Consider the following 14,886-nt stretch of genomic DNA (forward strand, 5'->3'; position numbering starts at 1 on the left):
GAGAGAAAAACATGGGCTTTGGTAATTGACACTTAATTACCAGTATCAGAAACTGTAGCGGGCCGACTGTTACATGGAAAAAGGTAGAAACAGTGAAAACTGCATATCGTATATTTCCTCTTGTTTGTCTTGTAACAACCAAAGGAATGAAAGTAGTGGGCATATTTGTCATCAGTTGTTCTGTTGTTGCTGTAATTTACAACTCTGATGTGTGATTGGCACTTGTGACTCATTTGTGAGTACATGACTGCCGAATGTGGAGTCCTGAGCATTTCCAGTACTACTTTCCGGGCTGTACTGTGAGTCTAATCTCTGTCTGCCCTATTGCTCCCTCATAGATCAAGCCAGTAATTGCAGGGTACAGGCCTGGCAACCCTGAGGTTCCCGAGCTGTAGGTTGATCAGTGCTACCAATCCTCTTATTACTGTAAACTTGGACATACATAAACAGCCACAGTGACGTGTGACAGTGGAGTGTTGTGTGCCTCTACAGGCTTAACTGCCTGGATTTGTTATGGAGTGGGGGGGGGGGGGGGGGGGGGTGCTACATGTCTGGCAACGTGGTTGACTGTTGAGACAAGATAATTCCTAGTGGGCACCCCCTGGAGCAACAGTTCCACTCCACTCCAAATTGTATGAGGCTTATCCAGGCAAGCAAGACCATTGAGGCGATATTTAGTACCCCATGAGACCAAAGTAGTCCTTAAACCTTAAACACAAACGCTTAGCAGAAAGGGAGGACTAACACTCAACCCAGTGGAAATTCCTCCTGAGAAAACACACATTAAAAATTGTGATAAATAAAACAATAGGATATAAGCTGTGAGGAAGGGTCATAAGTCTTGCTTGGATAGCTCAGTTGGTAGAGCAGTTGCCTGTGAAAGGCAAAGGTCCCGAGTTCGAGTCTCGGGGTCCGGCACACAGTTTTAATCTGTCAGGAAGTTTCATATCAGTGCACACTCCGCTGCAGAGTGAAAATCTCATTCTGGAAACAGGATATAAGTTTGCCAGAGAGAGAGAGAGATTCTTTGGAAAGATTTCCCCTTTTTGCAAAGCTGAAGAAGCAGTTGCTGGGTCTTTGAAAGGAGTCAGATAACTTCTAAAATTGGCACTCTACTGCTCTAAACAGGTGCATCACTGCAAGTGTCAAGAATTATTATAGATAAAAGGAAGGGGCGGGGGCAACTGTCCTATAGCAACTGAAGTGTGTAATACCCTTAATTTCAACAATGGGGTAGTCACATTAGATTTTATAATGGAAGCTGACCGCAAAGAATTAGAGGAAGAATGGTCAAATGTTGTCATAGAGGTGAAAAACATTATGAAGGAAGTAAATGAGACAATAGAAAAATCTGCATAATTTATTTTAACATTCAACTCTCCCATTATACCAGAGTATATTAAAGTTGGGTTTATGTGTCACGAAGTTATAACCCGTACACCACCATATTAGATGTTGATTGTAACAGGAGAGCTGTGTGTGTGTGTGTGTGTGTGTGTGTGTGTGTGTGTGTGTGTGTGTGTGTGTGTTACATGGAGATCAAAAGTATATGAAGCAAATGAACCCTGTACATTTCTGCCAAAATTTAGCAATTGTTCATGTCATTATGCCATGAGGAACTGTCATGAGGAACTGTCATGTTCATGCTGCAGAAAGAAAAATTTAGGAACTGAAGGCGATAATGAGAGTTCCATGTGGTGCGTCTAAGAAAGTCATCAAGGAAGTGCAGTATCCAGCATTTCACACATACTTTGCACTGTATCTTACCAGGGAATGGTCCAATCCGACATGTCAAAACATACCCTGAAATTTTTCACACAGTAAGAATACACCAAAAGAGGACACTGATAACCATGCCATTGAGTGCCCCACAAACATAAATCATCGTCGTCCTACACTGAAAGAAAAATATTGTCAAAATTTTATATGCTAAGGCAAACTGCAAGTATTTTCTTTAGAAAAAATGTTTAAGTTGCACATTTTTGCCACATAAAGAATGCTGAGAACAGCAGTTTGTAAACCCTTCCTCCTAATTCACGAATTGGCGAATGAGTAGACGCAATCATGACAAGAGAATGTAGAGCCTCATAGTGCAAAGTCCAGAATGCACACACACACAAATTTCAGGCTCATAAATCATACCAAATACCTCTCAAATCATTAATTCTTTTGATAACTTTCAGTTCATATGGACAGCTAAACTGTTGCAGATGTACTTGTTACACAAGTAACCAGCAGAGGGAAGAAAATCAGGGCATTATATGAACTTAATTGCAGACGATTTCTATCAATCCAGACTTCAGTTTTTTTGACAAGACATATTGTATAACAATTCCTGTAGAACAGTTCTTATGATAATTTTTGAATCGTGTATATTGTACTAAGAATGCAAGGGTTCCTTGTTTATTCCCTGTAGTCATTGCAAAAATGCGAAGTATCTATTGAATGATGGAAACAAACATTTTGCTTACACCAGGCACACCCCATAAAAGAAAAATGAATGCATCAAGGCATTTTATAGTAATTACTAGTTTTATTTAGACAGAACTAGAATGGAGTAAGATGTCGTCGTCTGTTGTTCTGTATATTGTGCTGCGTACTAGGAATTCTTGATCAAATTAGCAAAATGTGATGCAGATTGACAACTAACAAGTTGCTGAACTTGAACAATACTGTTCTGCTGATAAACCTGAAAAGAAAACGAGATATTGAAAATGATATTGTCTGACATTTTTCTGAAAAATGCTTTGCGGTGTCGAACAATGTTTTTATTTATTTATTTATTTATTTCATGTTCCGTAGATCCAGTTAGTGAGTCAATCACAAGGATATGGAACGTGTCAAATTGTACAGGTTTCAATTTAAACTTACAATAAATACAAGGGCAATTCAATGCCAAATTGTACATAGTCTAAGTAAGACATACTATAAATACAGTAATATGTACAATGTCAGCTAAATAACAGAACAACTATTTAACAGAAAAAAGTTTCAAATAAAGGTTACAAATAAGAGCACAAGGTTAAATCAGACATTAGGCCTACATGAGTAAATACAGGTACAGCCAATTTGTTGTTGCAAAAACTGTGATTATGCTCAAATGCTCAATAAAATCAATTGAACTAGTTCTAGACACATTAAGTTTAGTAATGATGTACACTTTCTTTCAAATATTCATCCACAGTATAAAAAGATCTCTCTGTCAGGTAATCTTTGAGAGCTTGTTTAAATTTTGGCAGTTCTGTATGAACACATTTGATATGTAGTGGGAGAGCATTGAACAGCTTAATGCTGGAGTAGTAAACTCCTTTTTGTACCAGAGTGAGATGTTTCATTTCGACATGTAGATTGTTTTTGTTTCTGGTGTTATAGCCATGGAATTTACTGTTGTCTTGGTAGATAGAATAATTTTTGCACACAAAGGTCAGCAAGTAAAAAATATACTGTGAGGCAGTTGTTAGGATACCTATCTTTCGAAACAAGTGCCTGCAAGTGTGTCTTTTATGGACCCCACACATTATTCTGATTGCTTTTTTTTGGACGGTGAAAACTTTTTTTGCAAGTTGTTGGTTCCCCCAGAACATGATAGCATATGACATCAATGAGTGGAAGTAGCCAAAGTAGGCAACCTTAATGGCATCAACTTCAGCCACTGAAGAAATTACCCGTAATGAAAATGTTGCCGAGCTAAGTTTCTTACATAGATGTAGAATGTGAACTGACCAGGAATTTTGTATCTTCAACTTTCTGTATTGGTTGATCTCTACATTTTATGTTAATTTCATTGAGATTACTTTGTGATGTATGGAACCTCATATAATGTTTTATTTGCATTGAGTGAGAGACCATTTGAGGAGAACCAATTTAAGATGTCATTAAAGACAGTATTTGTAGTTTGTTCAAGATTGTGATCTATCAAATCATCAATTAGAATTGTGGTATCATCAGCGAACAGGGTAAATTTTCTGTTTGTCTCAGAACAAAGAGGAAGATCATTGATGAAGATGAGGAACAGCAATGGGCCCAAAACGGAGCCTTGAGGCACCCCACATGTTATTGTGCCCCACTCAGACGAGGCAGGTTTTCCAGAAGAGCCATTTAGCATTACTGTCTGCTTCCAATCCTTCAGATAAGATTGCAGCCACAAGCCAACAGTACCACCTAAACCATGGTATTCTGCCTTTTTCAAAAGAATTTGGTGGTTTACACAGTCAAAGGCTTTCGTAAGATCACAAAAAATACCCACTGGAGACATTTTTTTGTTAATGGCTTCCAAAACTTGGTTGCTGAAAGAGAATATTGCCTGTTCGGTACAAAGACCAGCACGAAAACCAAACTGATTTTTGCTTAATATACTGTGGAAGTTGAGATGATCCACAATCCTTCCGTGTATGAGTTTCTCAAGAATTTTCGAGAAGGTAGTTAATAGGGATATTGGGCGATAGTTTGTAACATCGTTTTTATCACCTTTTTTAAAGAGAGGAATCACTGCAGCCAATTTTAGTCTGTCAGGGACAATCCCTTCTTGTAGGGATGTATTATATATGTTGCATAAAACGGGACTAACAAATTTATAACAGTGTTTTAGTATTGTACTAGAAATATTGTCCACACCAGCAGAATTTTTATTTTTTAATGATCTGATTACTCTTATGACTTCGCTTACAGTAACTGGAGGTAAAGATAACTGTGGGATTCTGTTGCTAATAGCTTTCTGTAGGAGGGACAATGATTCTTCCATAGAACCATTACAGCCTGTCTTCTCTGCTGCTCTCAAAAAGTTGTTATTAAATATTTCTGCAACCAACTCTGGTTTCTTTATGATACTGTCCCCTGTTATAATCTCTGCCTGAGACATGTTCTCTGTTTTCCTGCCAGTTTCCCCTCTTTATTACATTCCAAATAGTTTTAATTTTATTTTCTGATCTTTCAATTTCTGATTTTATGCACATACTTTTAGATTTATTTATAACCTTCTTGAGAATGCTACAGTAAAGTTTGTAGTGTTGTCGTTTCTTTGGATCATTACAAATCCTGAGAGAACTGTATAACATCCTCTTTGTTCTACATGATGTTATTATCCCTGTAGTGATCCAAGACTTCTTGGCATTGCCTGTATGACTATTTCTAACTATTTTTTTTTTTTGTGGGAAAGATGGACTCAAATAAAGACATAAATTCATTTAAAAATGAATTGTACTTTTTGTTTACATCTGTTTCCCTATATACTGGGCTCCAATCTATCTCTTTTAGGCTGTCATTGAATTTCATAAGGCCCTCTTCATTTATTATCCTAAAAGATTTCCAGGAATGCTCAGGACTGTTGCACACACTGATGTATTTGAGCCTAAGTAATTGACCACCATGATCAGAAAGACCAAGGACTGGATGTACAGTGATCTCATTGCATTTAGACTTATCTATAAATATATTATCTATCAGACTTTTACTGTTAACAGTAACCCTAGTTGGGGAAATCTACAATTGCCATCAGATTATAAGACTCCATTAAATGTACTAAATCAGCTTTACTATTGCTCTCATTTAGGAAATCAACATTTAAGTCACCAGTAATTATTAAGTTCTTAGACTTTGAGTACAGTTTGGATAATAAAGAATCTAAGTGCTTAAGAAATACATTCAATTTCCCTGAGGGAGATCTATACAATGCTAACACTATAACTGTGATGTCATTTACAGTAATCTCAACGCCACGTACTTCAATTTGTTGCTCTATACAATGGCTCTTTAAATCTAATGCATTGTAAGATATATTGTTTTTTACATAAATTACCACTCCACCTTTTTCCATGATGGTTCTAGAGTAATGCACTGCCTGACAGTAACCGCTTAGCTGCAACCTTTCAATATCTTTCACATGATGTTCACTAAAACATAATACATCAGTATCTTTTATTCCTTGTGGTTCCTCTAACAGAACAGTAATGTCATTTACTTTATTACCAAATCCTCCCACATTCTGGTGAAAAATTGTCATTGCTTTGGAGTTAGATGCAGATGTAAACTTTTGCCTAAAAAATTATCTGAAGCTACACAAGCAGTACGTTCATTACTAACAATTTCCTGAAATATTTGAGATTGAAACTGAGTCTGACTTGATGGCTGGAGCCATTTAAGTGCGATTGGTTCCAACTTTGGGGTACATTTGTGGACATCTTCCAATATTTTTGTTTTTAAAAGGGTACCTAATTCTTTTTTTCCTGATCTGTTCAGGTGCATACCGTGTCTTGTAAATAATTCTCGTCCAAAACTGCTTATATCTACAACACAAGTATTGTTAAAATGCTTACACAACTTTGCTAACTTAGAGTTCGTTTGTGAGATAGCCTCATTTACACAGGACTGTGGGATTGTCATGTCTCTTTGGAATGTTCACAAAAAATACCTTAGACTGATGAAGCGCCGATATTTTCTTCCTGAGCGACTGTACGACATCATTCCCTTCGTTGCAGGCAACGTTGTTTGAGCCACCTATTAAGATCACACACTCGTTTTTTACTTTCTCAGGATCACACCCCACTACAACTTCTTGAAGTTTAGCACCTGGTTTTACGATTTCACAAACATCGGCACCATTCAAACTGCTTTTCACTATATCAGCCATGCCTCTGCCATGACTATCAGCGAAAATGTGAAGACGATTTTTTGATGTTTCACTCACAGCAGACTGGATCACGCTACTGCCACTTTCACTGCTATTAACTGAACGTTGTGGCTTCGGAAGATCAAACCTAACTTTTTTCCGATAGTTTACCGGTACACTCTTGTTACGATTGTTTTCACTTTCTGTGAGACTATTACTAGAACAAAGTACATCAAAATTGTTTACATTCTCGAACCTCGAAACATTTGTTGAAGACAACGTTTTAGCGCCGAATAATTGACGCTTGTTGTGTACTAACTTCCATTTTGATGATTTATCAGCGTCATTTTGCGGCAATGTATCCATGTTCTGGCGAAAGTTTTTGTTCTTCTGTCTGTCTTGAAGCAATGGATCCATGTTATGCTTCGACTTCAGCTCCGTATTTTTGGACTTCAGACTGTTGATTTCTACTCTTAGACTGCTGATTACACATTGTAAACTAGCAATACGTTCACTATACTTTAAGAATTCATTTTTACACTTTACGCACGAATTTTTAACGGCTTCACTATAAGTTATTTTAGGAGTAAAATCACGGACATCTACACACGCCGCCATCTTTATTGAGAAGCTGAATCACACTACAGTGGATCCTCACATAGCGAGCATAAATCTTCCTAGAATCTTACGTTTAATGTGAAACATTCATTAAGCAAAACAGTTTATCCCATATAAATTAATCTAAAATACAATAATGCATTCCACGCAGAAAAAGTACCAAAAATTTTTGTTTAGTCATGCCATTTATTCAAAGAAAATTGTACATACAGTATTATGTACTTTATTATTCACGATACATAACTAATTCTTTTTTACTAGCAAGTATCAACAGTCATCTGTTATTACTGACACTTCAACAGTTAGTGAAAATTTGACACAGCATTATTGTCAAATAAATTTGTAGTGCGTGTAGCCATTGCTTTATTGTGGTGATGATTTTCAGTGTATGATGCAACCAATTACCATGCTTTCAGCATTTACTGTGCTAGAAGATTACTGCTTTGCTGTTAGCACCTCCTCCTCCCCCTCCTCTGAAGAACTCCTCTCCATAACTTCCTGCTGTGAAACACACTGCAACTCCAGAAGCTGTTCGGTGGTAATTTCTTGACTGTGGTCTTTCACAGGCTCGTCAATATCATTGTTATCAACTTCTAATCCCATGCTCTTGGCCAGAGACACAAGTTCGTTGATTACAGGCTCCAAATGCCTCTGAGTCACATTTGACAACGCATTTTGGCCAGAGCTTCTTTCAAGCAGAAGTGAGAGTTCTCTTGGTAACCCCTTCCCACGCCTTATCTTTTCGATCATCTTGACACAGGCAACGATGTTGATGTGATATTTCCAAAATTACCTGATATTGAGATGGGTAACTTCAGTCACCCAAAGCAACACTCAACGAGTGCATTATTGTAGCGCTTCGTAAGGTGAGAAATAATCTGCTGTTCCATAGGATGGAGTAACAGGGTGGTGTTGAGAGGCAGAAATTGGACCTTGATGAATTTGAAATTCTTTGAGGAGTTGGTGGTGTAGGCTTAGAGAATGGCCAGTAGCGTTGTCCAGAACAAGAAAGACATGGAGTGGCAGATTCAGCAAATAGTTTTCCAGCAAAGGATGAAACGCTTAATTGATCCAATTACAACAAAAAAGATCGTGTGAAGGCTCACAAGCTTCTGAATGGTAAAAAAGCACCAGTTTAATTTTCAAATCGTGACTTGTATTGGCACAGCATAGCTGTGTGAGATGGTCTTTCATTGGCTTGTGACTGGGCAACACATTCTTCTCTACTGTTGGAAAGGTACACTTCGGCATCTTTTTCTGGAATAGATCCATCTCATCACAATTAAAAACCTGTTGTAGCAGAGAAATCTCAGACTCTACAAGCATCTTGAAGTTGCTGCTGAAGTTCTCTGCTGCCTTTGTGTTGGAGCTTGCTGCTTCACTGTGGCCCACAATGCAGTGGATGCTGGTTCTTTTCTTAAACTTCTTGAACCACCCTCAGCTCCCCATAAACACTTCTTTGGCTCTTGAACCACCCACAGCTCCCCATAAACACTTCTTTGGTGTTGACAATTGCTTTTCATTTATCCATATAAGAAACACCTTTTCGACATAATCCAGAATACGAAACTGTTGTTTAAAAACACTTGTCACTCCCTTTGGAGCATATAGCTCCTCAACCTTGTCCTTGTTCATGAGGATAATGCAAATAGTTGATGTAAACTGATTATACGTGTGTAATAAAGCAGCAACGCTCACACCATGTTCATGTTTTGAAATGATTTTACGTTTCATTTCTAAGGTAATTTTCTTTCTATTATGGTCATCTTCTTGCAGCTTTATCTTCAGGGACATTTCTACAAAAGTTATTAAAACTTGTACACAAAAAAACTCTCTGTGAACACAAGTTTAGAAAAATGTGTGATCACAAGCTGCACTAAGACGGTAGCAGAAAGAGTGCTAAACCCAGACTGCAGTACATACTAAAGACATTGTTCATATGCCACTGCCGACAATGAAAGATGTTCATATTGTTGAATGTTTCCCCCACCGCATGTGAACGGCTAGTAACGTCACACTAAATCTTCATTAACATTAATGTGGAACATCATTTGTTAAGTGTGTCGTTTTTTACAATTTGTTTAGCTTGTTATGCAAATTGCGTGTTATGGGAGGTGCTCGTCAAGCAAGGCTCCACTTTCAGGTGGAATCTGAATTACATTAACAGTATTTTTATTGTTCTTCTAAAGATAGGTCTTGTTACGTCCAAGCTCAGAGACCAACAAAAGCAATGACTCATTTTCTACAATTGGTAAGAAGAAATTTCTGATTCAATATTGAAAATTATCATTCTCCATTTTTCCGTATCTTTCTTTTGTGGATTACAAAATTTTGGCAACCAAACAGTCCTTTTTTAAATTTTTGGTAGTAATTTGCCTTGAAATTCCTGAAGACAGATAAAAAGTCATGGAAACAGTAATCCACTGATACTTATCACTGGCATTGTTGTATACAAATGTGTCATAGCATTCATCAGCTGCACAGGCAAAAGAATGAGAAATTCATTCATGTTTATCTCCATCGTTACCCCTCGGTGATTCAGCAAAAGCAACTGCTAATTATTGTGGGTATTAAATGAATTAAAAATTTGAGTGAATAATAACTGTGAATAACTGTCAGAGAAACTACCAAAGGAAATTGAAATTATCTTATAAATTATGATCACATTGTGCCATGTTACGTGTTTACTGACGTGTTTTCAGCCAAGGCTGTGCACCTGCAGTATTGTGTGTATGCTATCTGGCAGAGCTACAATAGGGGTATACATTTCTCCCGCTACCTGGCAAGCTATGAATTTGGCAATTTTCAACACTTTTTAAAGAAATACTTGCACTGCGCATTAGCGGCTAAAATTTGGCATTGTGTTTCTTTTGCTGTATTCTTAGTGTAAAAAAATTTTCAGTGCGAGATTTGACATGTTGCATTAGACTATTCCCTTTTTAGAAACGTGGTCTTTAATGCAACACATCCAAACATACTTAAACATCAGAATGGTGTACAGATATGTATTCTTGGAGATTCACTTGCAAACGGACATCTTTCTCTGAGCTTTTAAATGCTCTGAAACTGGCAGATATTCCAAACAAAAGTAGTCACCATAAAGAAGGTAAAAAGTCAGAATTCTTGCCTATATAAACACCGCAACTTCCATATACAAGAAAAAAAGGAGAGCAAAAAACTTAAAGTCTCATAGAATAATGTTTAAACCATGAGGTCGCAGAGTGCTATCACTTTCCAGTAGCAAGGGCAGGGGTTCCGCCACAGGAAGTAAAAACCCCCAACTGTCTTTTCAACTAACAACATTTGCACTTCACCGTTGCAGTGGAACAGAAAACAGTCGCTGAATGATGACTTCCATAACTCAGTGGAACATGAATGAATTCAAAACTTCGATGTAGGAACTCAGACTCCTGGATGACCTTAGCAGGACAGAGCTAACAGTAGGTTGGCATTATTCATTAGTCACTCATGCCACATCTCACCTGTCCCACAGTCAGCTTGCAGGTGGCTGCTGTTGTCATTGGCTCAGTGTGTGTCCCGCCTCTTGACCTACTTGAGGCTGTAATTAGCAATTGGGCAACTCTTCTGGCCATTACCACTTGCTGGGGATTCTAATGCACATTTTGTGCTCCTAAACAGAGGTAAAGCAGTGTATTTCAGCCCCAGTGCTAGTTTGTTTTCAACCATTGACTCTTCATTTTATTCACCTGCCATGGAAGACATTGGAAGCGGATACTGATCTGTGCTGTGGTGAGTACTTTCGTATTTTGATTCACTTTGCAGGTAGAAGAGAACCTGAAAGAGAGCCACCGTAATAGATGTTCGGCTGTGCGAACTACATACTTTATAGCTAGTTTACGTAATGCTTCCTTTAAAACTTGCAGCAACTTCTGGTTCTTTCAGCTTATCCCAGTCCTGTCACATTAATTTCTTACCTTTGTGTACTTTCTTCATTTTTAATCTGCTGCTCGTGACCAATAAATTATGGTGAGAGATGCATATGCTCTTGGGATTGGTTTGCAATTAAAATTAGTTTCTGAATCTGTGTTACCTTTATACAATCTATATTTTCAACTGTCCGCATTGCCTGTAAGCAGCTAATGGTCTGGACTTCATTGTAACGTCATTATATAATCTATCTAAAACTTTCTAGTGCCTCTAGAACATTTCCACATATACAGTCTTCTTCCGTCGGTCTTAAACTAAATGTTAGCAGTGATAAAAGTTCTGTTCAAAACTCTACCAGGTAGTTTCCTCTTTCATCCCTTTGCCCCAGCCATCTTTCTCCTACTGTTTTAACTTCTGTTCCTTTTCCATACTATTGAATTCCAGTCTCTCTCCCCCCCCCCCCCCCCCCCCCATCAGAACTAAGTTTTTGTTGGCCTTAATTATCTTAATGATTTCTTTTATCTCATCGTACTTTCTTTCAGTGTTCAGTATTCAGTTGCCTAAAGATCTAATAGGCATATTAACTTGTACTACTGTTTGTTTTGCCTCTGTGTCTTATCGTAGTTGTGATAATGTATTCCCTATGTTGTTCGTAACTGTTCACCTGCCTTCCTCTTTTTCTTATTCATTATTAGGTCACATTCTAAATTACCTCTGTTTTAATTTGAACAATGGAAAATCCAGGATGAAATATAACAATATTATGAGAAGGAAAGTTGCTACTCATCATATAATGGAGATGCTGAGTCACAGATAGGCCCAACAAAAAGACTCTCACAATTAAAGCGTTTGGCTATTGGCCTTCATGAGCAACACACACACACACACACACACACACACACACACACACACACACACACAAAGGAGTGTGCATGTGCACGCGCATGCAAACGCAACCCACACACATGACTGCAGTCTCAGGCAACTGAAACCACACTGTGAGCAGCAGCAACAGTACATGATTAGAGTGGCAACTGGGTGGGGGTAAGGAGGAGGCTGGGGTAGGGAGGGGGAGTGGTAGTATGGTGGGGGGGGGGACAGTGAAGTGCTGCAGGTTAGACGGAGGGCAGGGGAGTGTTTGTGGGGGGGGGGGGGGGGCAGTAGTGCAAAAGGAGAGAAATAAAAAGACTGGGTGTGGTGGTGAAATGACGGCTGTTTAGGTCTGGAATGGGAACAGGGAAGGGGCTGGATGGGTGACTTAGTTAGTCACTGTCCTCTCCCATGCCTTCTGTCTAACCTGCACCACTTCACTGTCCCCCACCCTTACCATACTATCCCTCCCCCTCCCTACCTCAGCCTCCTCCTTACCCCTACCCAGTTGCCACTCTCATCATGCACTGTTGCTGCTGCTCACAATGTAGTTTCAGTTGCCTGAGAGTGCAGTAGTGTGTGGGAGTTGCGTTTGTGTATGTGTGTGTGTACGCGCACGCACCTTTGTGTGTGCGTGCGTGTGTCTATTGTTGACAGAGGCCAATGGCTGAAAGCTATAATTGTGAGAGTATTTTTGTTGTGCCTATCAGTGACTCTATTTTAATTTGTATTTCTAACATGTCACCACGCTTAGTGATATCCACTGTTTTTAACTTCAACTTTTCTATTTCTGTTATTAAATTCTCTAACTCACCTACGTTAGTAAAGGATCCCGCATTCTATGCGCCAACCCATAAAATGCCAAATTTGCTTTTTCTGAGTTGTCTCCATTTGGAGATCTGAATGAGGGCCTAGTTATTTTTTTAATATTTTACCCAAGAGGTCCCTGTCATCATTAAATCATGTGGTAGTTTCATATCCTCAGGAACTATAAGGGCTGTAGTTTCCTCTTGCTTCAGCCATTCACAGCCTGCATTGCAAGGCAATAGTGGTAAATATTACAAGGACAGATCAGTCAGTCCTACACATCGTTGCCCATATTGCTACTGAAAAGGCTGCTGACACTCTTGTGGAACCATATGCTCTCCACAGATACCCCTTCGATGTTGTTACACCAATGGTGTGGCTGTTTGCTTCATTGAGGCACACAAGCCAATCCACAATGTTACGATCCTTTGTTTGGTGTCGGAGTGGCTAGAGATATGCCCCCGTAATCTGTTATTCAACATGTGTAGCAAGTGTTCAAAAATTTTATGAGGGATCACGATTCCTCCACAAGTTGTTCGAAGACAAACTGTAATGATCACATGGCTGGATCTTCCTCATTTTTCATATTTGTGATCAGTCAGCTACATGTTTCTGGGCAAAGTTTTGGTACTTTTATCCATTTACTCTTCATTTCATAATGTAGTGTTAATTTTGAGACTAAAAGAAAATTATTTCAAAGTGTGGACACAGGGTCAAGTTAGCATGGAGTCTTGCATGCAATAACTAATATTTTTATTCTTTGACCTAATATATCATTTTAAATTAGAAATAATTTTAATTAACTAAAAGTAATATTTTCTGTGGTTTAGGCTTATTTGCCTAATATAATTTTTAACTCAAGACAGTATTGAAAGGCGTTGTTATTTGTTGTGTCAGCCGTCCCATAATGTCCTGACCAAAAGAGCAGTTCTCGACTCCCTCCCTGAAATTTACATTGTTATACAATGTCAAAAAACAACAAGTACGTTTACATGGTACTCCACAACAGCAGTATATTACACACAGAAAGACTTCTTTTGTCTATACTTAGAATGCACACATTTCAAATTCAGCAATGGAAAAAGGTTTGTTGAGTGCCTAAAAACCATCACCACCATAATCTGAATGTACACGCTCTTGAAATTGCAAAGTTATTAAAGTTATCTTCTTCAGTTCGTCATGTTGTGTTTCTAGTGAATCAGTTTCAACATACAAATACTTAGAGTGTGTCGTAAATAATCTTTATGTCAATACTTTATAAAAACTGTAGTCTCAGTTACTTTTCTTCTTGGTCACTTGTCCTGAATGGAAGATTTCCTTGTCAATGTAAATAAAACAGAAAGAAACTTCCACATGGGAAAAATATATTAAAAACAAAGATTCCAAGACTTACCAAGCGGGAAAGCGCCGGCAGACAGGCACATGAACAAAACACACAAACACACACACAGAATTACGAGCTTTCGCAACTGGCAGTTGCTTCGTCAGGAAAGAGGGAAGGAGAGGGAAAAATGAAAGGATGTGGGTTTTAAGGGAGAGGGTAAGGAGTCATTCCAATCCTGGGAGCGGAAAGACTTCCCTTAGGGGAAAAAAAGGACAGGTGTACACTCGCACACTCACACACACACACATATCCATCCGCACATACACAGACACAAGCGATGTCTGCTTGTGTCTGTGTATGTGCGGATGGATATGTGTGTGTGTGTGTGCGAGTGTACACCTGTCCTTTTTTTCCCCTAAGGGAAGTCTTTCCGCTCCCGGGATTGGAATGACTCCTTACCCTCTCCCTTAAAACCCACATCCTTTCATTTTTCCCTCTCCTTCCCTCTTTCCTGACGAAGCAACTGCCAGTTGCGAAAGCTCGTAATTCTGTGTGTGTGTTTGTGTGTTTTGTTCATGTGCCTGTCTGCCGGCGCTTTCCCGCTTGGTAAGTCTTGGAATCTTTGTTTTTAATATAGATTTCCTTGTCAGTTACGTAAGGATGCTGTGAGAGAAGTGGGCTTTCAGTTCATCTAGAGTCCCAGAAAACCAGAATCTGTTCTCATTTTTAATTACACTATATTTTATTTCATATCACAAAATGGTAATTTTCTGGT

At 38.6% G+C, this 14,886-nt stretch overlaps 1 protein-coding gene across 1 annotated transcript in view; it reads left to right on the plus strand.

Annotated features, from left to right (window-relative positions):
• LOC126284355 (PHD finger protein 12) overlaps window positions 1-14,886 on the plus strand; it is a 68,781-nt gene that overhangs the window by 14,342 nt on the left and 39,553 nt on the right. The gene's annotated exons all lie outside the window — the stretch shown is intronic.

This window comes from Schistocerca gregaria, chromosome 8 (genome assembly GCF_023897955.1).
Source record: "Schistocerca gregaria isolate iqSchGreg1 chromosome 8, iqSchGreg1.2, whole genome shotgun sequence".
NCBI lineage: Eukaryota > Metazoa > Arthropoda > Insecta > Orthoptera > Acrididae > Schistocerca > Schistocerca gregaria.